The sequence below is a fragment of the Furipterus horrens genome, unplaced genomic scaffold (assembly GCF_987537825.1).
Source record: "Furipterus horrens unplaced genomic scaffold, mFurHor1.1.pri manual_scaffold_7, whole genome shotgun sequence".
Classification (NCBI taxonomy): Eukaryota; Metazoa; Chordata; class Mammalia; order Chiroptera; family Furipteridae; genus Furipterus; species Furipterus horrens.
In genome coordinates, this window is record NW_028327177.1 from 104097777 (window position 1) to 104121163 (window position 23387).

At 43.2% G+C, this 23387-nt stretch overlaps 1 protein-coding gene across 2 annotated transcripts in view; it reads left to right on the forward strand.

Annotated features, from left to right (window-relative positions):
• The first annotated feature begins 871 nt into the window (after positions 1 to 871).
• The window catches only part of HRH1 (histamine receptor H1), a 41114-nt gene continuing 18598 nt past the window's right edge, over positions 872 to 23387 (forward strand). For both annotated transcript variants that reach the window (XM_090282964.1, XM_090282963.1), the window contains exons 1-2: positions 872 to 1002; positions 6472 to 6563. The gene's annotated coding sequence lies outside the window, so the exon portion shown is untranslated. The remainder of the gene's footprint in view (positions 1003 to 6471; positions 6564 to 23387) is intronic.

Consider the following 23387-nt stretch of genomic DNA (forward strand, 5'->3'; position numbering starts at 1 on the left):
CTACTTAAAGCAAGTGAATTGGGTTTTCTGTTACATTTAGCCTAAATCATCCCAGTGATTACACTGTACCGTGAAGAGATGGTGTAGTCTGAGGCCAAGTGGAGAACAGAGTAGGAACGTGGGCTTCAGCCCTGGCATTGATGGGCCTGGCACATCCTTCGTGCACGGTGCGGATACCACTTCTGCACAAAGCCTTCCTAGATGCCCCACCAGGAAGTCATCCCTCCCTCCTCTGGGTTGCTCTATGTGTGCCTTTCGATGGCTGTGCATGCGTCGTCTCTCCTTGCTGCTTCTGAGTTCTCTGAGCACAGGGCTTGGGTGTTGGTTACTTCTATACCCACACGGCTGTGCCTTACACATAGTAGGTGTAGGTACACATAGTAGGTGCTTGAAAAATGATTGGAGAGTAAGTCCAAGGATGAATAATTTAATATTAATGTCATTATTTCTAATCCATAATAGAGAAGGTATTATATTTCCCCTAAGCATTCCACCTGGTGGACAGGTGAGTAAATAATTTCCCTGGGGCTCAGCTTTTTCATCTGTGAAATGAGAAGACTGAACTAGATCTCTAGCTCAGAAAAGCTCCATGACTTAATAGCATTTTATACTAAGGGCTGCTGTGTGGGGGCTGTGCAGCACTATAGGAAAGAACTACACACATTTCCTTCCATCGAGACTCTCAGGGCTTAGGGTCGAGGTTCTTTACCTTTAAGGAAAGAAAAGAGCTCTTTGTTGGCTCCTCCCAAGAAAGATGCTCCCACCTCCAAATGCTGTGGACAGTTTTAGGGGTCCATCAGTGGGTTCGTCTGGAGAAAGGCATCCATAGGCCTCCTTCCTGCGTTCTAGCATTGTCTGAGCTGGAGCTGAGGGAAACAGAAGAAGACACCATCTTCCTCAGAGGAGCCTTCCATGCAGAAGGGAAGGCAGGTGTGCACATAAGCCAATCACCTCCAGTCGGAGAGGTGCTGACAGAGGCAAGACCTGAGGACACCAGGAGAGGTACATGTGTTGCCTGGGGATGCAAGAGAAGGCCCTACTGCCTGCCTGTGTGTGAGTTCCCTGGGTGCTCAGAGGAAGGTCTCATGTAGGCAAAGAGGGCACCCTGAGGTGTGGCAAGGCACTGGTTATTATAGAATAGGCAGTCATTGTGCAGTTAGAACAAATCAGGAGTTGAGACTGGGGAGGTGGGCTAGGGAGATGGAAGGGGCAGAGAAAGGCTTGTGGAGGGGACCCAAGAGGTGGTGGCCATGTACAAGATACTTTGGGGTGTGCCAGAGAAGTGGGGATCAGGGCTGAATGTCTCTACAGAAGTTCACAAAGACCTAACGGCACACATCGGCTTCCAAGAAACAGCTGAAAAATCAACACAGCCTTAGACTCTGTGAGAAAAGGGCCACCTGTAAATTTAAGATGTCACCTAGGCTGCCATGGCCCCCTGAGGGGGAACTGCCAGGCAGAAAGCTCTGCTCCCCTATCCTGGCTTTGTCAAGTGCCCACTGAGATGCCCACAGAAAGCATGTCTAGCTTTGATTAAAAAAAAAAAAGAAAGCAGAAAGCTTTCCCCTTTGTGTGGTCCCATGGTGGCTTTTAACTTAGGCCCTTGTACCCAGCCCTCAGAGGCTGTTATTAACATTTCAGGAGGTCAAAGGAAATGGTTTGCTTGCTGCCCAGGCCCCTGGAAGCCTCCATTTTTGCTGGAATTACCTCGGCACAGTGTCTCCACATGGCTCCCCTCACGCTGGGCAGGCACTGGCTGATAGAACGGGATGCCTTTGAGTAATTCACAGCTGGGAACGTGGATTCTTCCCTGATAAATGTAGTTTTGTGGTGGATGAAATTATTCTATGGCAGTAAAAATTAAAAGGAGTCTTTGTTTGGTAACCAATTAACTGGATAATTTCTAAGGTTCCTTCCAGCTTTTAGCATCCTGACCTGTTGTGGTGTCAGCCTCTGGGCCCGCACCCCCACCCCCATCCCCCAGCCAGACTGCTCTTTAGGCTAGCTATTCTCTTGCTTTTGACTCCTCCTTAATCAAAAGGAGCTGGGGAATGGAGAGGTGGTCCATCGAGGACCTACTGTGTGCCAGAAATTGTTTAGTCATTTCACAAAACCATAGGGTGAGATCATGATTCCCATTGGACAGATGCATTCACTGAGGCTTAGCCTGATGTGCACATCCCTCCATTAAACAAATGTGAATTAAGGAGCTACTTTTCAATAAACCCTGAGCCTGGAGCTGGAGATACAACAGAGGACAAAGTGGAAGTGTTACCTACACTCACGGAACTTTCTACCTAGTAGGGGAGAGAGGAACCTTAATTTAATAATCGCACAGATAAATGATGTTAGGAGACTTTAGTCTGGGCTAGGGAAGGCTTCCTGGAGGAGGTGATATTGGAGTTGAGATTGGAAGCATGAAATAGGTATTAACCAGGGTCCAGGTGTTCCAAGCAAAAAAGACAGCACATGCAAAGTCCTTGAGACAGGAAGGAGCTAAGAACTTTCCAAAGACTCAGAGGTATGTGTCACTGAAGCCTGGAGTGTGAGATGATATGAGATGACTCTCACTGAATCACTGAAGGGGTCAGTGGAATCAGCTCCACACCACCTCCTGGGCTTTGAGCTCATAGAGAAGAGAACAAACTACATACCAGGTTATGTGTGAGATGCTGTCAGACCTGTGATCTCATTTGATCCCTGCAGTTACCCCATGGTAAATGTTTTCACCATCCCATTTTATTACACATGAAATAACTGAGGCTCAGAGAACACAGCAACTACAGGTCACACCACTGGTCAGAGGCGGAGCCAGGCTTCCCACCCGCGCCTGACTCCAAAGCCCAGGACCCATCATCTCATCTCAGGAGCCTAGACCCTCAATGTCCCAGCCACCATCCTGCTGCCCGGTGCCTTGACTCTCCTTTTCCAGGCACAAGATTCCCTGCAGGGACAGCCCTGCCAGCTTCTCCTCATTCCCACATTTTTGGCTTCACGCCTGCTTCTGTGGCATTCTTGCCTGGAATCTGAAAGAGAAACTTGAGGTCTAGTAATTGTATTCCATTAAGCCTAATTAAGATGCAAATTTCTACAGTTAATGAAGAAAGCAATTTGGAGGCAGTTTCACCAGTGTCATGGGACTCATCAGTACCTCTTTTCTCAGTAGGTAGGTCTGGGGATACGGGAAATGTATACACTGCCACCCACCCAGCTGCATCTGGCTGATCTCCAGGGATTAATTTTCCCGCCCCACCCCCACCCCCACCCCCACCCACCTCCCGTAGAACATATTGTGCAGAAACTACTAAGATCACATGATCCCTGATGTGGGGATCACTCAGTTCCAGGCCCCTGCCACCTTTCTCCCCTCTAGGTCTCTTGACCTTCACCTTCAGGCTCTTTACTACTCTGGCCCCTTGATGAGGTGCAGAGGGCCTGAAGCATTTCTCTGGAACCAGTCTGCCTGGGTTCAAACCCTGGCCCCACCACTCACCAGCTGTGTATCTTTGGACAAGTTTCTTAACTTCTTTGGGTCTCAGTTTCTTCCTCTGTGAAATGGGATCCTAATAGCATCACCTGATAAAGTTTGTGTGAGGATGAAATGAGATAATGCATGTAAAGCACTTGGCAAGCACATGGCACATGGGTAAGAGTTCTGCACTCCAAACTCCAGGTTCATAGATTTCTTGTTGCTGCTGCCAGAAGCCTGCTGTCATAGAGTTGGACTTTCCCTGGGTCCTGGATGCCTTATCCCTGCAGTTGGTCTGACTGTGAGGCTGGGCTATACCTAACAGCTGACCTGCATGGATTGCCACCTGTTGGTGAGCTGTTTTCCCATCTCTGGGTTCCCAAACTGGCCTGTGATCTGGATTTCCTTCTGATGCCTGCCCCTACTTCCTCTCATTCCTTCACTCCTCCTCCACTTTTGACCACTTTTACTGATAAATAAATTACTCAACCAACATCATTATTACTATAGCTTATATTGGTGGAGTGTTTGTAATGTCAAGCTCTTCTCCTATAATTCTTATTTCATTCTTATAACAATTTACAACAAGATGCAGAAACTGAGACTCGGAGAGGTAGGATGATTTGCACAGGGTCACACAGCTGGTACAGGGTGGAACTGGAATTCAAACCATGTCTGGCTCCTAACCTAATTTGTAAGCTCTCTAATCCAACTGCTCTACAGTTCCCAAGTGCCTGCTGTGTGCCAGGCCCTGTGCCCAGCTCTGGGGAAGAAAGACCATGTCTTTGCCCTCCAGAGGAACACAGACTTATAGGAAGGGACAGCAGGTGGAAGGGCTGCAGTGAAGGGAGCCCAGGGGAGTGAGATATATGGACCATGAGGAGGACCTTGTCTTCCTAAGGATGAGTCAAGAAAGGAAGAGACCACAGAGCAGGGAACACTTGGCCTGAGAGTTGAAGTATGGATGGAAATCTGAAGCTTCCCAGTGGGAGGGGCATTCCAACAGCAAGGCACAGCAGGTGCAATGGCATGGAGGTGTGAGATACGTGGGTTTATTGAAGTTTAGGGGCAAGGAGCAGCAGTGGGAATGGGAGGCAGAAAAGATAGATCATGCTGAGCCTCAAAGGCTACTTCAGAATTTACTGGAGGTTTTTCAAGATTCAGACCTGGACTGGTGTCTGAGCTTCTTTGCTTACTAGCTGTGTGACATTGGTCAAGACCCTTTACCTCTCTGAGCCTTGGTTTCTTTATCTATAAAATGGAGGAGAGATCATCAAAAGGCCACTCTCTTAGGGTATTTATGAGAAGATGCACAAGAAACATAGCACAGTCTCTACAGAATGAACCCTTAACCAGGACCAATAGCTCTTCCTCACTCGGGTCACAGGGAACCACTGTAAGACTCAAGAAATGTGAGTGGCCATACCTATATGCCCAGTGGCTCTGCCTGATCTGGGCCCTGACAACTGCCAGGAGAGGTAGGTGTGGACCATGAAAACTGGGTCAGTAGTTTTAGAAAGGGGGGAGGTTTTTCTCACTCAGAAGTTTATCATTTAAAGGTGAGAGCAGGTAGTCTTTCTACACTGTGGTGAGCAGGATGAAGAAGAATTTAAAACTTTGTTTCTCAAACTTTCACACTCCCCTTTACAATTTTGTCATATCTCTTTACTACCTGTTCTATTATTTCTTAACACTTTTCTTTGAATCAGTTTTAAATTGACTCAATTTTTCCCCCAAAGATGACCAAATATTTTTATTAGAAAATTAGATGCAGATTATGAAGTTAAGATATTGTACATACAACTGATCTTTTTTATACTTATTATTTTTTATTTTTCAGTTACAGTTGACATTCAGTATTATTTCATATTTGCATCAGGTATACAGCATGCTGGTTAGACAATTATATAATTTAAGAAGTGATCCCCCTGATAAGTCTAGTACACACCTGGCACCATACATAATTATTACAATATCATTGATTATATTCCCTATCCTGTACTTTACATCCCTGTGACTATTTTGTAACTTCTTTTATTTTTAAGATTTTATTTATTTATTTATCTATCTATCTATCTTAGAGAGATAGGGAAGGCAGGGAGAAAGAAAGGGAGAGAAACATCAATGTGTGAAAGAAACATTGATTGGTTGCCTCTTGCACATACCCAACCAGGGATCAGGCCTGCAGCCCATATTCTGTAACTTCTTAACCCCGTCACCTTTTTCACCCAGCCCCTGCCCACTTTCTATTTGGCAATCTTCAGTTTGTTCTCCGTATCTGTGAGTCTGTTTCTGTTCTGTTTGTTGATTTACTTTGTTCTTTAGATTCCACACATAAGTGAAATCACATGGTATTTGTCACATGGTATCTGACTTACTTCACTTAGCATAATACCCTCTAGGTCCATCCATGTTGTTACAAACAGCAAGATTTCATTCTTTTTATGGCCACGTATTTCACTGTATATATGTACCACATCTTCTGTATCCAGTTGTCTACTGATGGGCACTTAGGTTGCTTTCATATCCTGGCTATTTTAAGTAACAATGCAATGAACAGAGAGGGTGCATATATCTTTTCAAATTATTGTTTTGCATTTTTTGGATGTATTTCTAGAAGTGGAACAGCTGGGTCGTGAGGTAGTTCTATTTTTAATTTTGGGGGGAACCTCCATAGTGGCTGCACCAATTTGCAATGACTCACTTTTCGTTGTTGTTGTTGTTTAGCTTTATCTTAATGCAGTAGGATTTATTAAATCAAAAGTTTGCAAAAACACTTGAAATCCTTCTACTGAGATAAAACCAATTGTGAACATTTCAGGGAACTTTTTTCCAAGTAATTTTACATACTGTTTTGTTACCATCTTAATCTGACAATCATGTGATCTCCCCATGTCAACAGAGAAAGCCTTATAGTATTAATAGTTGCATATTATTTCAGTATGCTTACATGCCAATGTTTAACTAATTTCATAATGGCTGGTGTTTATATTTGTTTCTAGTTTTCCAAATAATATAAAGAACACTGTGGTGAACATCTTTTTATACTCTGTGGGATGAAGAATTCTCAGAAGTAGGATTGTTGAGCCAAAAGGTAGGTATATTTTAAAGATTTTTGAATAAAAATTACTAAGTTGCCCTCCTGGAATAGAGCCCCAATTTATATCACCCCAATTATATGATGCCAGTTTCTCTTATCCTCATCTGTCTTGTATTGCTCTTGTAGATGCTAAAATAAAGACTCAATTAGGAAATATTTATTAACAGAGAGATTTGGAAATAATTGGATTGTAATGATAATTTTTAATTATTTAGAGATTCTTAACTCTTTACTTGGCACTTCTGATCTGATAATAAAACTGTTTCTGGTTCATATGATGGAATTAAATGTATCAGTATTTCACAGTGTTTGGCTAATAGCACTATGATTTACAGAATCTTTACTGTTTTAGTCAGGTCAGGACGCTACAACCAAACACCATAAACTGGGTGGCTTAAACAACAGACATTATTTCTCACAGTTCTGGAGGCTGAAAGTCCAAGATCTAGGTGTTGGTCAGATTCTTCCTGACTTGTAGACAGTTACCTTCTCACTGAGTTGTCCCATGGTGTCTCTTCCTCTCCTTATAAGGGCACCAATCTCATCATAGGGACTCCAACCTCATGACCTCATCTAAACCTAATTACCTCCCAAAGCCTCATCTCTAAATACCATCTCATTGTGGGCTAGGGCTTCAACGAATGAATTGGGGGAACACAAACATTCAGTCCATAACATCTACCATGAGCACAAGTCTGGGAACCAGTGGGTTGGATCTTTGCTTTCACTGTGGGTCTTATCTCTCCAGTGGTAGCCAATATGAGCAATTGTTAATCGAGTATTTACTATGTACCAGGCTCTGTGTTAGGTAAACCCTCCTTATGAACTATATCACTAAATCATTATAACATCCCTATGAGGTAAGAATTATTAGATCCATTTTAGTAAGGAATGGAGCTCAGGTTTGGAAGAAAACTACAATTCTCTGCTCACCATCACTCTGCTACATAACTAGGGAGACCGTAAACTTATGGAGGGTATGACCTGGTTTTGCTTACCTCTGGATCCTATTCCAGTGTCTACACTAAGCATATAGCATCAGGTCCAGCTACTAAGGCTTAGAGAGAAGATTTTAGCATTAGATGATTTGGGTTTGAATCCCACCTCTGCCCTTTATTGGCTGTGTTGTGTTGGCTTTGTTTTCTCTATCTCTTAAGTGGGGTTAATAACTTGCATAACTGCCTTGAGGATAAGATGAAATAGTTTATGTACTGGTATGTAGTAATCATTAAATAAAAAGAGCTGTTGTTATTTTTGGTATACTCATTTAGTCTCCAAAGACTCGTGGAACTGATGAGTAGAGTACCATCAAGTTAGAGATGGCGCTAGAGACCCTCTGAACATAGCATCATTCATTCATTCAGCAGACATTGATTGGGTACCTATTCTGTGTCCAGCACGAAAATTCACCAGTGAACAAGGCAAGATGCCAGCTCCCAAAGAACCTATTTGTGAGGGCAATTAACATAAAAGACAGAGTAGCAGGCAAACAAATCTGTTCCATAATTCAAGCAGTGTGGGTGCTATGAAGAAAAATACAGTAAAACAGACTTAGAGCAAGAAATAAAGCAGGCTAAGGGCTAGAAGTAACAAGAGACAGGGCTTGGGGAGAATTATTTAGATTGAATGGACATGGAGGGTGGCCTCTGAGCAGAGATCTGAACGAAGTGGAGTGAAACACGGGAAGATTATCATTAACAATTTTGGTGCTCAAATCAAGCAGCTAACAGGCCCCAAAAGCCAATATTGTAAGTCATAAGCAAAGGGGTACAGCTCCTATTCCAGTGAATTATAATCACAGATGCTGAGCTCTTTTGTTTCCAACTGCAGTGAGAGTACCTGCATCAATATGCAACTTAGACAAATTGAGAAATGAAACTGTATTTCATAATTACAATTAGGCCTTTTTGTTACCTTTTACTATCAGAGCTTTAGGCCAGGTCTGGCACCCTCTCCAGTTATGACTGCACCAGGGGCAGCTACCGTCCCAGGGCAGCTGCAAACCCCAGGGTGTGGGCCCTCCTGGATGTGGCCTAGAGAGCAAACCCAGGGCTGTGCTGGTAGCTCCAATCAGGATGATAAATGCAGAGGACTCAGATGGCTGTCAGCAAGCTCTGTGATTCCAAGGTTCTCCTCTGCTCTGATTTGCCCAGGAGAGGTCCCAGCCCTTCCAGGAGCCAAAATGTGCTTCTCATGGTCTGAGAAAGGATTTGGGCCACTTCACACCGTAAGCCTACATGCAGAAAGATTGGACTCTTAGGGCTGTCCCTATGGTTTGGGGCAGTGTTTCGCAGACCACTGACATCAGAATCATCGAGGATTCTATTGAAAATGCAACTCTCATTCCTGAAATCTGCATTTTAACAAGCTTCCCTGTAATTTGTATACACCCCAAAATTGGGGAATGGCCAGCTGGTAGGGCACCAAGCAGAAGAATGTTTGCCATCCTGGTTGTCCTGGGACCGTCAGGGCATGCACTCATGTCCTGCTGTGAGATGGCGCTTCCAAATCAGGTTGGTGGGGGCTGGACACAGTCCCCAGGTTTGTACTTTGGCCTCTGAGAGAGCTGTGCCGGGAATAAAGGCAGCAGTTGCAGAAGTTGGTATCGGCCGGGCTGTGAGGCAGTGTGTGTGAGGAAGCTCTGTCATACTTAAAATGAAAAGGAAAAAGCAAAAGCTTTTATATCTATATTCTGGAGGCAAATGTGTCACATTCAAATGGATTCTCTTCCAGCCTGGACTCAATTTTCATTTCTCTCTGGTGAGTCATTGCAGTAGTTGCCTGTGGCTTGCTGCCTCTTGTGAGTACAGGACACCTTTCATGGAGGGACTGAGACCTCTCTAGGGACAGGACTGGGGAATTTATTCTTTGCCAAGTTCGGTAAGAGGACCCACTGAGGCAGTCCTCAGTCCTGTGCTGTGGGGAGCACAGACACTCTTCACAACCAAGGGGATGGTCCAGCTCCTCACCCCTTACTAATTAGCCATCCTCGTTAGCATAGATCGTGCCCTCTTCTGGGTTGTTTTCAGACTGTCTGGCTGCCATCCTGCTGGTTTTAATGAGAAAATGTCCCCAGGCAATTTTTGACATTCACTCATATATCGATCAGTAGTATAGCATAGTAACTAAGAGCATGGGTTCTGGAAGCTGTCCTCCAGTGGCCCCCATCTCACTCAAAGTTAAAGCCAAAGTCCCTGTCGCATCTGCAAGGCCCTCTGTTATCTAATCCCTGTCACCTCTCTAACTTCATCCCCCTCTTACTCAGCTGCAGCCATACCATCCTGTTTATCAAGCATGTCAAGGACATGTCCATCCTTCTGTGATGCTCTTTCCCCCAGATCTCGACTCATTCCCTTACTTCCTTTAGGCCTCTGCTCAAATGTCACTGCATCACCTTTAAAAGAGAGCACACCCATCCCAGCCATCACTAACCCCATTTTTACTCAGAGCATTTATCACCACCTGACATAGTATTTATTTACTTGTATCTTTTTATGATTCATTTCTTCCTGTTAGAATGATAGCTCCTTGTGGGTGGGAACTTTGTCTGACTTGGTTACTGCTAACTTTCCAACATCTAGAACATGTCTGGTACAGTGCAGGCCCTTAATGAATAATGACTGATTGATTGATTGAGTGAATGCCTGGCTCTGTGTGACCTTGAGTTCCTCAGCATCTCTAAGCCTCAGTTTCCAAATTTATAAAATGGACATAATTTTGCATGTTGAATGAGACAATACATATAAGTCCTTTGCATGGTGACCAATACACTCAAAATTCTCCATAAATGAAGACTGACCTTAGTCTATTATTACTTAGACCAACAAAGTAAGACAGAATGTGGTAAAGGAAATGAAAGAGGTTTACAAAGGGTTCTCATGTTGAGAGATGTCAGAGGTGCCACCCAGGTGGTTGGAATCAGGAAAGGCTTCTCAGCAGTGGTGGCATTTGAGCTGGGGTTCTGGGTTGGGCAGGATCTCAGCAGGTCAGTCTTGAGTTTGTAGAATGGTGGTACAGGAAGAAGGAACAGGGTGAACAAAGCAGCAGAAGGGAGAAACTTCAGGAGCTGCTCAGGTGTACTTCTCAAACTCCAGGGATTTCAAAAACAGGGGGAAGGGATAGTAGAATAAGGGGATGGAAGCTTGCTTTCTTTCTTTCTTTTTTTTTTTTTTTGCTTCCTAGAAGAGAACCCAGCCAGTGTTATCCAATAAGTTGTGCAACAAGAGAACAAAAAGAAAGTCTGGTTTACAATGCCCCTCCTTCTTGGGGTAGGCAAAATTTATTAGGTGTTTGTTATTCCAGTCTGGCTGTACCTGCAAATAACCCTGAATGGAGTATCAAGTCCAAAAGAAACCTATTGGTAGTGGAGGGATTTCTGGGAGCTACGGCATCCTACTATCATGAAGACTGGGAAGAAACTAACATCACAGGTATGAGGGGAAACCAAGAAGGATGGTGTGAGGAAAAAACACTGAGTGGTTAACTTTGGAAAGCAGGACATGCATTCGTTCATTTGTTAATTCATTCACTCTGTGAACACCGAGCACTTTTTATGTACAAGGCAGAACATCCAGTCTAAGGGTCCAATGGCCAGGACTTTAGCCACTTTATATATGGTTAATTCTCTACCTGATTCAAAAAATAAAAAAAACAAAACAAGTTCTTCCCTGGCCAGGTGGCTCAGTTGACTAGAACATCATCTTGTACGCCAAAAGGTTATGGGTTCTGTCCCTTGTCAGGGCGCATACCTAGGTTGCGAGTTTGATCCCTGGTTGCAGTGCTGCAGGAGGCAACTGATTGATGTTTCTCTCTCACATCTCTCTCTCTTTCTCTTTCTCTCCACCCCCCCACCCCATCCTCTCTCTCAAATCAATGAATATATCCTTGGGTGAGGATTTTTTTTAAAGTTATGTCCCTTAAGGGAGGTAAGGGAGGCAGCTTAGGTTTCATCTCAAATGTCAAATTCAATTGATTGATTGTGGCTGCCCAGAGAAGGTTTCAGAGACCACAGTACGGACTCAGCAGGAAGGAATCTGGTAATTGATTAGTGATGTGTGCGTTGGGTTTAGGAGGGGAGAATAGTGGGTCAAATGCCACATACTCACCACTGTAGGTGTGAGCTCTGTATATACCTGTAATATGCCTGAGGGTTTGCGACAGAATAAAATAGTTTCTTGACTCTGGGCAGTTAGTGAGTATGATGTTACTGGTAACTCACCACGGAGAGCTGTGAACATTTAGGACAATCAAGAAGGCAGGAATTGATGCTCCATGGTGATAACTCACAGAGGTAGTTTCCCTGAAAGCGGTGGTATCTCCAGCCCTTTACAAGTGTCTCATCTACTTCTCATTTGATGCTTATTTAATGCGTCTACCCCAAACATTCAACTTTGTTCTTATAGGAATATTCTTTTTGCTCTCATATTTCATCGTCTTGTGATGGATGTAATTCATTAATTGATGTACAATAAATACAACTGGAATACATAAGTTTGGAAACTGTCTGTCTCTTAGTCAGTGTACAACTCAATGGTTGTGAACAGAAGGTGTAAAAACTAGAGGTGTTGGGTCACTGTGTTTTACAAGGTCGGGATGATTTTAGTTAATCCAATGAATCAGTTAAGTGGAGGTTAGTTAAGACAGCTTCTCCTACAAATATGGAGTTGTCTTTTTTTTTTTTTTAATTACACTCCATATTCCATTTTGTAGCCCTTTTTTCTTGATTTAAGGAAATATTAGAGGTATCTTTTCATATCAAGTGCTCTCTTACAACAATATTATAAATAGGTTCATGGGATTCAATGATATGGATCTACCACTTAAGTGCTTCCTTGTTGTTGGACTGTTATGCAATTCTCAGTTTGGGTCTGTTATAAAAAACATTGCCTTTCATTTCCCCATGTGAGTAGCTGAGGGCTCTGAACACCCCAGGATGGTGAGGAGTCGAGAAGGATATTAAAAGGGAATGGAGGAGAGGAGTTTAAAATGGTGTAGTCACTGTGGAAAATAGGATGGTGGTTCCTCAAAAAATTAAACATAGAATTACCATATGATCCAGCAATGCCACTGCAGGATATATACATATGAATGAATTGAAAGCAGGGTCTTGAGGACATACTTCTACACTCACTCACAGTAGCATTATTCACAATAGTCAAAGGGTGGAAACAACAGGTGAACAGATAAACAAAATGTGGTCTATAAATGCAATGGCAAATCATTCATCTTGACACATGCTTCGACATGGATGAATCTTGAAGACATTATGTAAAATAAAATAAGCCAGTCACAAAGGATAAATATTGCATGATTCCACTTATATGAGGTGCCTAGAGTTGTCAAATCCACAGAAACAGAAAGTAGAATGGGGGTTGCCAGGGGCTTGGGGAGGGGGAATAAGAGTTGTTTAATGGATGTAAAGTTTCAGTTTTACAAAATTAAAAGAGTTCTGGAGATTGGTTGTGCAACAGGATAAATATACTTAACGTTACTGAACTGTGCAGTTAAAAATGGTTAAGGCGTTAACGTCTATGTTATACATATTTTACCACAATTTTAAAAATTTTTAAAGGAAACATAGGAGGAGATATAGGCATTAAGTATCAATAGACACTACGATTATTGAAAAGTCCAACAATCAGACACTATATACCTCCTAAAGAAGCCAAACCCTATCTGTAGTCTTACCAAGGAATCAAATCTAAATCTGAGCAGCCTCTGGAACCGGCTGCAGTTTGCAGGATGGACAGAGGACAGAGTGGCATAGTAAACTGAACCCTGAGTGTAGAGTCAGCAATATCAGGCTGTGAAAGATGCTAGTCATACTCCCAGGTTCTTCCAATGAACCAGCGTGGGGCTATAAAAGGGATGGATGGAGGAACGTATAAATTAAGAGACTTCAAAGACATGTCAAATTTTTCTAATGTACCAGAATATAGTGTCTAGGGATGCACATCTGGGTAATAAAACAATTTTAAAAGACACAGAAAGTGGTTCCTAAAGTCATGATAGTGATTACTTGTGGGCACATGAGGGGGATGGGACACATGCTCAGGCCTTCTGGGGTTGGGAGGCAAAGTTCTCTTTCTTGACCTGGATGATGTTTGCCTTATAATGACCCATTAATTCATATACAAGACTTGCATGGTTTTCTGTGTTTATGTTTTACTGAACAAACAAACAAAAACCCCATTTTTAAAAAGACAGGAGGAGGTCTTGGGTACAGAGAGAGGAGTCAGACAGACTTATATATACAAATCCAAGTTCCGCCTGCTGTTAGTTCTGCGACCTTTGGTAAGTTACTTAACTCCTCTAAGCCTTGGTTTCCTCATCTGGCAAAGAAGTTACAGTAGTACTTAGCTCATAGCATTGAGGTGGCATTTTCATGAGACAATGCACCTACGCCCCTAGCACCGCATCTGGTCTCAAGTAAGTGCCATAATGTTAGTTGTTGATCCTGGAAAGAAGTGGACCCAGATATAAGAAGCCCTAAGTGCCATTGTCATCTCTAACCTGGACTTGCTGTGTGATCTTGGTAAAGTCTCTTCTCTGTGGATGGATCCCTCCTAATTTTCTGATAATCCCCATGCCTTGTAAGAATGGTAACTGAGATGAGTAGGCTGCTTCCCAGGACCCATGGTGCTCAGGGCTGAGACTCCCTATGCTGTTTCCTCCAACAACGTGCAGAGCCCTCAGTCACCCCAGGAAGCAGCAGGCTAGGCATGGAATTGCCCAGCCTCCCATGTGCACCAGTATGTAAAAATGTGCCCCAGACAGACAGCAGAGATGGTAGTTGTGTTCCATCATCCTGTGCAGGGAAAATAATGCTGTTTTTACTCTTCTAGCCTCAGGCTGTCTCTCTTGTTTGCCCTCTACTACCTTTAGCAGGCTGTGTGAACTTCACAGACAAGTGGAGGGTCCTTACAGCAACCTCAAGGAAGGAAGGATCACCTGCCTATCAAAGTTTCACTTGTTATGAAAAATGGAGTTTCATTCAGAATCCTGCTCCACAGGAGCAAGAAAGAGACCACTGTTAGCCAATCCCTGATTTTTTAATGGAGCAGACCAGGAGAAATCAAGTCAGAGTGTCTGAAGTCCCTGCTCCCTGAAATATCTGAACACGAGTATGAGTACATAAGAAAACTTCATGTATAACAATCAGTCAATGCACTGGCACCTACTAGAGGACACTTTCATTTAGTCTAACCCAAATTCCCAGGAAGAATCCCTCTAAAGATCCCTTTCAATTGATAAATCCTTTCATATTAGACCCTCTCACAATGCTGTGAGGAGCCGCTCAGTTCTGATTTGTCTGTTTGTTTGTAATTGTGGTAAAATATACATAACAAAAATTTACTATTTTCGCCATTTTTAAAGTGTACAGTTCAGTGTCATTAAGTACATTCATGTGGTTGTGTGGCCGTCGCCACCATCCATCTCCGGCTTTTCATTTTCCCAAAGTGAAACTGTGCCCATCAAATACTAACCCCCCATCCCCTCCCCCAGCCCCTGGGAGCCACCGTTCTACTCTCTATCTCTAGGACCCTGACTGTTCTAGGAACCTCACATAAGTGGAATTATATAGAATCTGTTTTTTTGTGGTTGACTTATTTCACTTAGCATGATGTCCTTAAGGTTCATCGATGTTGAAGCATGTTGACAGGGCTTTCTTCCTGTTGTTGCTGAGTAATATTCCATTGCATAGATACCGCACTTTGTTTATGCATTCATCTACTGATAGACAGCTGGGTTGCTTCCACCTTTTGGCTTTTGTGAACATTGCTGCTATGAATGTGGGTATCAGTTTCTCCTCAGAAGTGTCCAGTAATCCTTTATTCCAATTACTGTGAGGTTGTTCTGATTATTCAGGGTGCTAATGGGTACTAGTAGTGAGCTAATACGTCTCCTTAACACCTGCATCCTGAGCTCAGGAGCTGGGGGAAGAGCAAAGCAGCAGGGGAGGACAGGGTGAGGGTTAGGGGCAGCCAGGGCTGGGCCAGGACGAGGAACCCCAACATGTTGTATATTCACTGCTGTAATTTCACTGGATTGGGAAAGTTCTCTTGGTAACTTTTACGAAAATTATTACAATATGAGAAACTTTCCATTTCCTAGCCTCCGTCCTTGTTTTCCTAATAAGCTAAGTAGTTCCTTTGTGATTGTAAATCCCAGGCGTTGTGTGGAATTTTAACTAAAATACTGCAGTCTAAGGTGATTAGCCTATATCACTCATTCGTTTGTTCAACTTCCTCCAAGTTCACTGTACTATTTAAATGTTTATAATGAGTGCAGGCTTTAATAAGTTATGGAAAACAAGAAGAGGAAACAATTGGTGGAGAAAAGTGGAGTCGAAGGAGATACCCAGTTAGGAAAAAAAGATGGCAGGCTGACAAGAAGGCACAGTGGCCCCAATTGCTGACTGCTGACATATGTGTCAAGGGCAAGCAGTCCCCTATGTTCAGTGTGGTTTTCAAGCCCTTGGAAGCAGCCACTTTCTACCTCCCCCTTCCAATGAAGGCCCCTCACATTCCACATTCAAGCACATTAGACAATAACAGTTATCCAAATGTGTCAAAAAGAATTTTCTCTCTTCCAAGCCATTCTTAAAATGCTCTTAAAGAGCAATCTGAATTTTTAAGCTATGAGGACTTTTAGGGTTCATCAACTTAATTGTTATTAAACTCTGCTCTGTGGAGCTTTTGGGGAGTCTGAGGCAAAGAGGGAGGGGAAGAGCCAAGCAAATGGTGCTCGGAGTCCCTTGCTCAGGCATCCAACCAGAGCAATCTGCTTTTACCTGTCTGATACACATTTGTACATGAGCCAGTACTGACACTATCATGAAAGGTGGGGGGGGGGGGGCGGGAGGTGTGCCAGCGGATATTTGGAAACCTCTGATCTAGTGCTGCCCCTTTGTTTGACAGAGGAGACCCAAAGAAGTTGAGAGAAGGGTTCAAAGTCACACAGAAAATTCATTCAGCAGATACTTGCTGAGCACCTACTCTGGGCCAGACTCACAGTGAACAAAGATGAGTGCTCTAATCCCCTGCCATAGCTCTTCTCTCCAGGATGGCTCCTCTGCAGCCTTGGGAGGACACATGGGATGATGTCAGTGGGAAAGGGGACAGCCTTCCCCTGACCAAAAATGTGTTCCAGCCAAATGATCCTCACACACCCTCTGTGGGTGATGCCATCTCCCCAGTGCATGCAAAGGAGAACAGACATGTGTTCTCTTTAGTATATTGTTCCCCCATCATCTCATTTTATCCTTGCTCAAGCCCTGTGATATGTGTACTATTAAAGGAAAAAATATTCACCCTGGCTGGTGTGGCTCAGTTGGTTGGACCTGTAAACCAAAAGGTTGCAGGTTTGATTCCTGGTCTGGGCACATGCCCGGGCTATGGGTTCCGGTCCCCAGTTGGGTGCATTTGGGAGGCAACCAATAGATGGTTCTCTCACATCAATGTTTCTTCTCCGCCCCCTCCTCTCTCTGTGGAAACAATGGATATATCCTTGGATGAGGATTAAAAAAAGAAAGAAAGAAAGATTCAATGACTTTTGTTAAAGATGGTAAGGCAGACTTTATTCAGGACCATTGTGATAGGTATTGGGACCACTGCAGTGGAATTGTACAGTGAGGGAGAGAGATGGGGCTCAATTCTGAATACAGCATGGACCAGTGGGAATTTATAACCAAAGAGTAGGATGGAGGTCCATGGATGGAAAAGTACTAGGGGGAAGATCAGGGGGAAGGGGGATTCTGGCTTAACAAACCTAACATCCTTCTTGCTGAAGACAGGCCAGGGTGACCAGACATCACCTGGGGTATGGTACAGGATGAGAAACCTGGTTAGGTATCAAGAGTGATCATATATCAAGGTGAGGGATTCTGATTAGACGGACTTAGCAAGGTTTTTGATAAAAACTGTATTTTACAAGGGAACACACAAATGGGCCTAGGAGAAGGTTCAGGAGGCTAACTAAAGTGTGCTCAAGCAAAAAATCTTTCTTTGTCAGTACCTACTGTGTGCCAAGCAGTGCTAGCATATGAGGCTTCAAGGGTGATTAAGACATGGCTCTGTTTCCAAGGAAATTCCAGCCTAACAGGGGAGAGAAAATTTCTACACAAATAACCACAATGCAAAGACAATTCTAAATGCCATAATGAGATACTGATAACTATGCCAGCCTTGGAGTTAGGACTGGGGAGAGAAGAGACACATCTAGCCAGGAGATGTGGTGTTGGAACTGGGTCTCTCTTATCTTCCCAACTTTTAGATCAGGAATTTGGAATTTGGAGTCAGGAAGCCCTTGTTTCAAAGCCCAGCTGGGCAAGGTATGGGGACAGTCTCATCTGAAAAATGTGGTGATAATAATTTCTACCTCGGGGGGTTGCTGTGAGGATTAAATGAGATCACGCCTGTCCAACTGTTAGCCTCACTAAATATAGCTCTTATTTCTAGACTTAAGAGGTAAGCCTCTGCTCAGCACAGTGCAGAAAGCAGAGAGCAAACAGCATTAAACAGGACGTTTGATCTGCTGGTGCTAAGAGCAATGGAAAGGAAGGCATGCTGGGAAATGCCATGGAAAAGGTGGGTCCAGGTGACAGAGGGTCCCCTCCAATGTCAAACTGAAGACCTGGGGCCCCTGAACTCCTTTATTAGCTATAATAATTTTCTTGTAGATTCCCTTAGGATTTTCTATATACGAGATCATGTTATCTGCAAATAGATATAGTTTTGCTCCTGCTTTCAATTCTGAATGCCTTTATTTAACTTTTGTGCCTAATTGCTGGGCTGCTTTTAGCTCCTTTTAATTTTGGCTAGGTGAGAGTCAGCCCTAGCCAAAGTCAGAGAGAGATAGGACTGGCCAAATAAGGGCATAGCCAGGTAAGTGCCAGAGAGGCAAAACACAGGTAAATGCTCTTCTGCAGCACTCATAGCTGGAGCATATTTCTGAGCATCCAGCAAACTGTTTATTGAGCCCTTCCCTGGTTCTTGGGGCTGAGAACACAGAGATGATTCAGACTTAAATTTGGCACTTACAGACTAATGAAATAGTCTGGTCAGTAATTAAGGAATCATAACAAGAGTTATAACAGCAGTCTGTACAAAGTTCAGACAAGTGCTGGGGAAGGAAGCAAATTAACCCTGTCTGAATTGAGAAAAGCCTTAAAGGTAGTGACATCAGAGCTGGATTGTAAAGAATTAAATGTCTGCCAGGCTGAGAGGAAGGGAACAGGCATCCTGGCAGAAAGAAGACCATCTGCAAAGGTATGGGGTGTGAAAGAGCAGGTCTATGTAGGAAAAGTGGCTTATCAGAAGATGAGGTTACAGAATAAGTTGGCATGGGATGGAAAAGGTTCCTGTGTGGTATATTTAATTTTCAGAGTAGAACCCAGCTTTGGATGCTGCTTTTTGGGCTTTTGTTGCACTGATTGGAGTCACAAAGAGAAGTCACTGGGAAAGCTAAGCAGATTTATATTAGAAGTGCATGGTGGTTTCCAGCAGATCAGGAAGATCAGAAAGTGATGAGAGAAAGAAAGAGGGAATTAAGGCAGGAGCTGGTGCAAACTAAAGTTTTAAAGAGGGGAAGGGAGATTACAGGGGGAGCAGCTGACATAGGAAGGGGCACTGTAGGGTAATAGATGCAACAAAGGTTCTTTGGGATATTTCCTGCCTTTTTAAGATTCCTCAGTAAATGTTTATTTTCCATCTTTTTTCTTCCTGGGTGTTGGACTTGAATTTCCTTTGTCTACAATTCTATGCGTAGACTGGACACAAGACTGCACTTGTATTGTACATTGGGGGCTTCTCCTATGTATCCTATTATCCTGACAGCGATGGTGATTGAGTTTGTGATTTTAGAAGGATTGTCTGGCTTCTATGTGGAGGATGGCTTGAAGGGACCAAGACCAGGATCAGGATGACCAACTAGGCAGTTGTTGCGACAGTTGAGAGGAGGTGTGAACAAAGTCTGAACCAGAGCAGTGGTAGCACCAATGATCATTATGTCTGCTCTTCAGTGAGCTGTAATGCAAAGTCTTAAAGCAGGCAGAGGTGTGAGGTGGCAGCAGCTGGGAAGAAAACTCCCTTTACCCATGGGGTAGTTAAGGTCATAATCATAGCTGAAGGCCTTCAGTTTTCTTTGTGTAAGTCACACCCAGAAGGAAGCTCATTTAAGCAGCTGGGACTTTGGTCTGCCACCTGCCAGACTCACCTTGCACTTCTGCAGCACTTACAAGAGATCTTGACAGGACTGCTTTCCTTTTTGGTTTCACAGACTCATGCATACCCTCCAGGAATATTCTTTCTCTGAGCGTGAATAGAGCCTGTCCTCACATTTGCCAGAGGAAGCAGCCAAAGTCAGGTCTGTGGTCAGTCACTAGGCAGAGGATTGCTGTTGGGAATGACCAAATAGCCAGCAGGACAGAAAGTTCTTAAATGAAGAGGGACAGAGCCCCAGCTTTCCCTACTATACATGGAACAGGTGGAGAAGTGGGAGTCTTACTCATGTTTCCACCTCTAGCAGCTTGGCCTAGCATAACACCTGGTACTGCATTTTTGCTTAATTAATAGTTCCTGAATATATTAATGAATTAGCATAACATGAACCCCTGAAAATGGTCTTGTTGGGTTGGGACTGTGATGTGTTAAAGGCAAGATACATCTATTCACTCATTCATCATTTAGTGAGCTCCTCCTACCCCTCAACTTTGGTTCAGTCTTGGCTACATCTGGAGAGTTTTAAAAAATCTTGAGACCTAGACTACACTCCAGACCAATTAAATCAGAATCCCATCTAGTTAGGCAAAGTGGTTTATCAGAAGACAAGGTTACAGAATAAGTTCGAATTAGTATTTTTTTTAAAGCTCCCCATGTGATTCCAACCTACAGCCAAGATTGAGAACCACTGTTAGAATTATTGGTGAATATCATATTGCCCCTGCCTATGTAAGGATCAAAGTCTAAGGGAAGGATACCCAAATTCATTCATTCTGTCAGTAGGATTCAGAGCGTTAAATGACTTAACAGAGATATGGAAACAATACAGCAGAATACAGAGTGTTACATGACTTAATAGAGACGTGGAAACAACACAGAGAAAGGAATGCTTGGATGTGGCTAAAGGACACAGGAAAGCTTCAAAGAGGAAAGAACTGTTAAGATGGGTTTTGTAGGATGAATAGAAGTTTATCAATTCCTTCCTTCCTTCCTCCTTTCCTTCCTTCCTTCCTTCTTTCCTCTTTCTCCCTCTTTTCTTCCCATCTTCTTTATTAACCTTTCCATACCCCCTTTCTTTTTAAATTCTTCTCACCTACTTTATTCTAGGCAGGCTCCGAAGTTGGCCCAGGAGTAGACAATAGTAAACAAAAATGAGGTCTCAACACTTAAGGCACATGCTCTTCCAGGAGGAGAGAATAACATGTGCAGACCTACAAAGGCTGAAAGAACCTGGGGTTTGTGGGGCCAGTAACTTCATTTTTACTGGAGTAAAGGGATCAAATATGAAGGAACCACCAGCAACCTAAGAAGTTTGAACTTTTCCTTAAAGGCATTTGGGAGCAAAACAATTGTGTGATGAAATTTAAAAGTGTTTATCACATTTTAGGTGGTACCTGAATGATCCCCAACCTTTTTAGCACCAGGGACTGGTTTTGTGGAAAAGAATAAGTTTGTCATGGACCAGGATGGTTTCAGGATGATTCAAATGTATTACATTTATTGTGCACTTTATTTCTGTCATTATTAAATTGTAATATATAATAAGATAATTATACAACTCACCATAATGCAGAATCAGTGGGATACCGGACTTGTTTTCCTGCATCTAGATGGTCCCATCTGGGAGTGATGGGAGACAGTGACACCCATAGTGTGTTGCTTTTGTCCAGCCTACTTGGTAATCTCGTTTTGGTTGCTGTCACTGCAGAAAACCCTGCTTCACAAAGATAGAATGTTGGAAATGGAAGCAGGCTTTTCAGTGCTTTTGTGGCAATCTCAGGATATTAAACACCTTGACTTTAATCTAGAATGTATGGAGATTTGAAGCTGTCTCAAACATACTTTTAAGGACACCATCATTTGACATCTCAAACAGTTGATCCTCTTCTAGCACAAAGTCAATTCACCTGCTACTGATAAGCTGTATTTGCAGCTGCTCCCCAGCACTAGCATCACCGCCTCAGCTCCACCTCAGATCATCAGGCATTAGATTCTCATAACGGACACACAACCTAGATCCCTCCATGCACAGTTCACAGTAGGGTTTGCGCTCCTATGAGAATCTAAAGCTGCTGCTGATCTGATAGGAGGCGATGGAGAGCAGCTGTAAATACAGATGAAGCTTCGCTGGCTTGTCCTCCACTCACCTCCTGCTGTTCGACCTGGTTCCTAACAGGACTAGTACCTGTCTAGGTTTGGGAACCCCCTATTCTAAAGGTGCACAGATGTGGCATTAATTAATACTTACCCACATTGGTTTTCAGTCCTTCAGATTATCTCCAGGAAAGTCTCAATTTGGTGCTGGTAGGTCTTTAACACCCACCTTACGTTTGCTTATGTTTGTTTTTAACAAAGTAGAGCCTTTCTCAAAATGCCTGCCTACGACCTAATCACATTGTTTTGTTGTTATCCTATTTATTTTCATGGAAACCTTATATATATGTATATGACAAAAAGTAGACAGCTGGTTGTTCATGTCATAGTGAAATGAACTTAAGCTAAAAATAAGTGGATCCATTTTTAAAATATATAAAGTATAAGATGGTATGAGAGACACATAGATCCTAATGAAGATTATAATAGGGATATGTAAATAACTGAAGGATAGATCCAATTCATCAATATCACTTTTTATGGGTCATGCCTCTAGTGTCAAGTGTAAGGACTCTGCCTAGCCTTAGATCCTAAAGATTTCTCTAATGTATTGTCCTAAAACTTTAATAGTTTTATATTTATGTCTGTGAACCATCTTTGTGTTACTTTTTAAATGAGGTATGAGGTTATTTTTATTTGCTGAGGCTTTCTAATTTTTTATTTTTATGATGATTACTTTAAAATATTTGTCAGATAATCCTAACTTCTCTGTCATCTTGGCATTGGTATCTATTGATTTTTAAAATTCCATATGAAATCTTTTCATTTTTGATATGGCAAGTAATTTTTGATTGAATGCAGATGTTTTAGGTATGATGTTACAGGACTCTGGATCGTATTTAAGTCTTCTGTTTTGTCTGGCTTTATGTGACACTGCTGTGCCAGAGGCAGCAGAAGGCAGCAGAGAGAAGTGCACTGCCCCATCACTTCCAGGTGGGGGTAGAAGTCCAGGTTCTCCTCTGGGCTCTGTGACACCTGAAGCGGGAAGGCGTCTTCATTACTGATGTGGGGGCTATTTTTGCTCCTCACTAAGCTTCCAGGGATAAATCCCTGGCTGTAAGATATACCTCCTTACTACTCCCCATGTGGCCTCCACTGACACTGTGGGGGATGGGTGCTTATCTCCACCTGATGAGGATGAAAGTCCCAGCTCCTACTAAGGACAGTAGGGACACTATTCCAGCAGGGGTTTTGGTTCATCTTGTTGCAACTCCCTACTTGGCCTTTGCTGGCTAGGACGGGAGCAGGGCTTCAGTGTTTTCTGTGGTGTTTGGCGGCAGTAGAGCAGTTACTGCCTGAAAGCTTTCTTTTTGCTAGGCTGCCCCTTTCCTGGTCCTTTGGTTAGACACAGCAGGCTTTGGTGAGGGGCTTTTATTTTTTTCTGTGCACATGGGCACCGAGTTTCTGAATAGTCAGCTTCTTTAGCTGAGGTTCTCACATACAG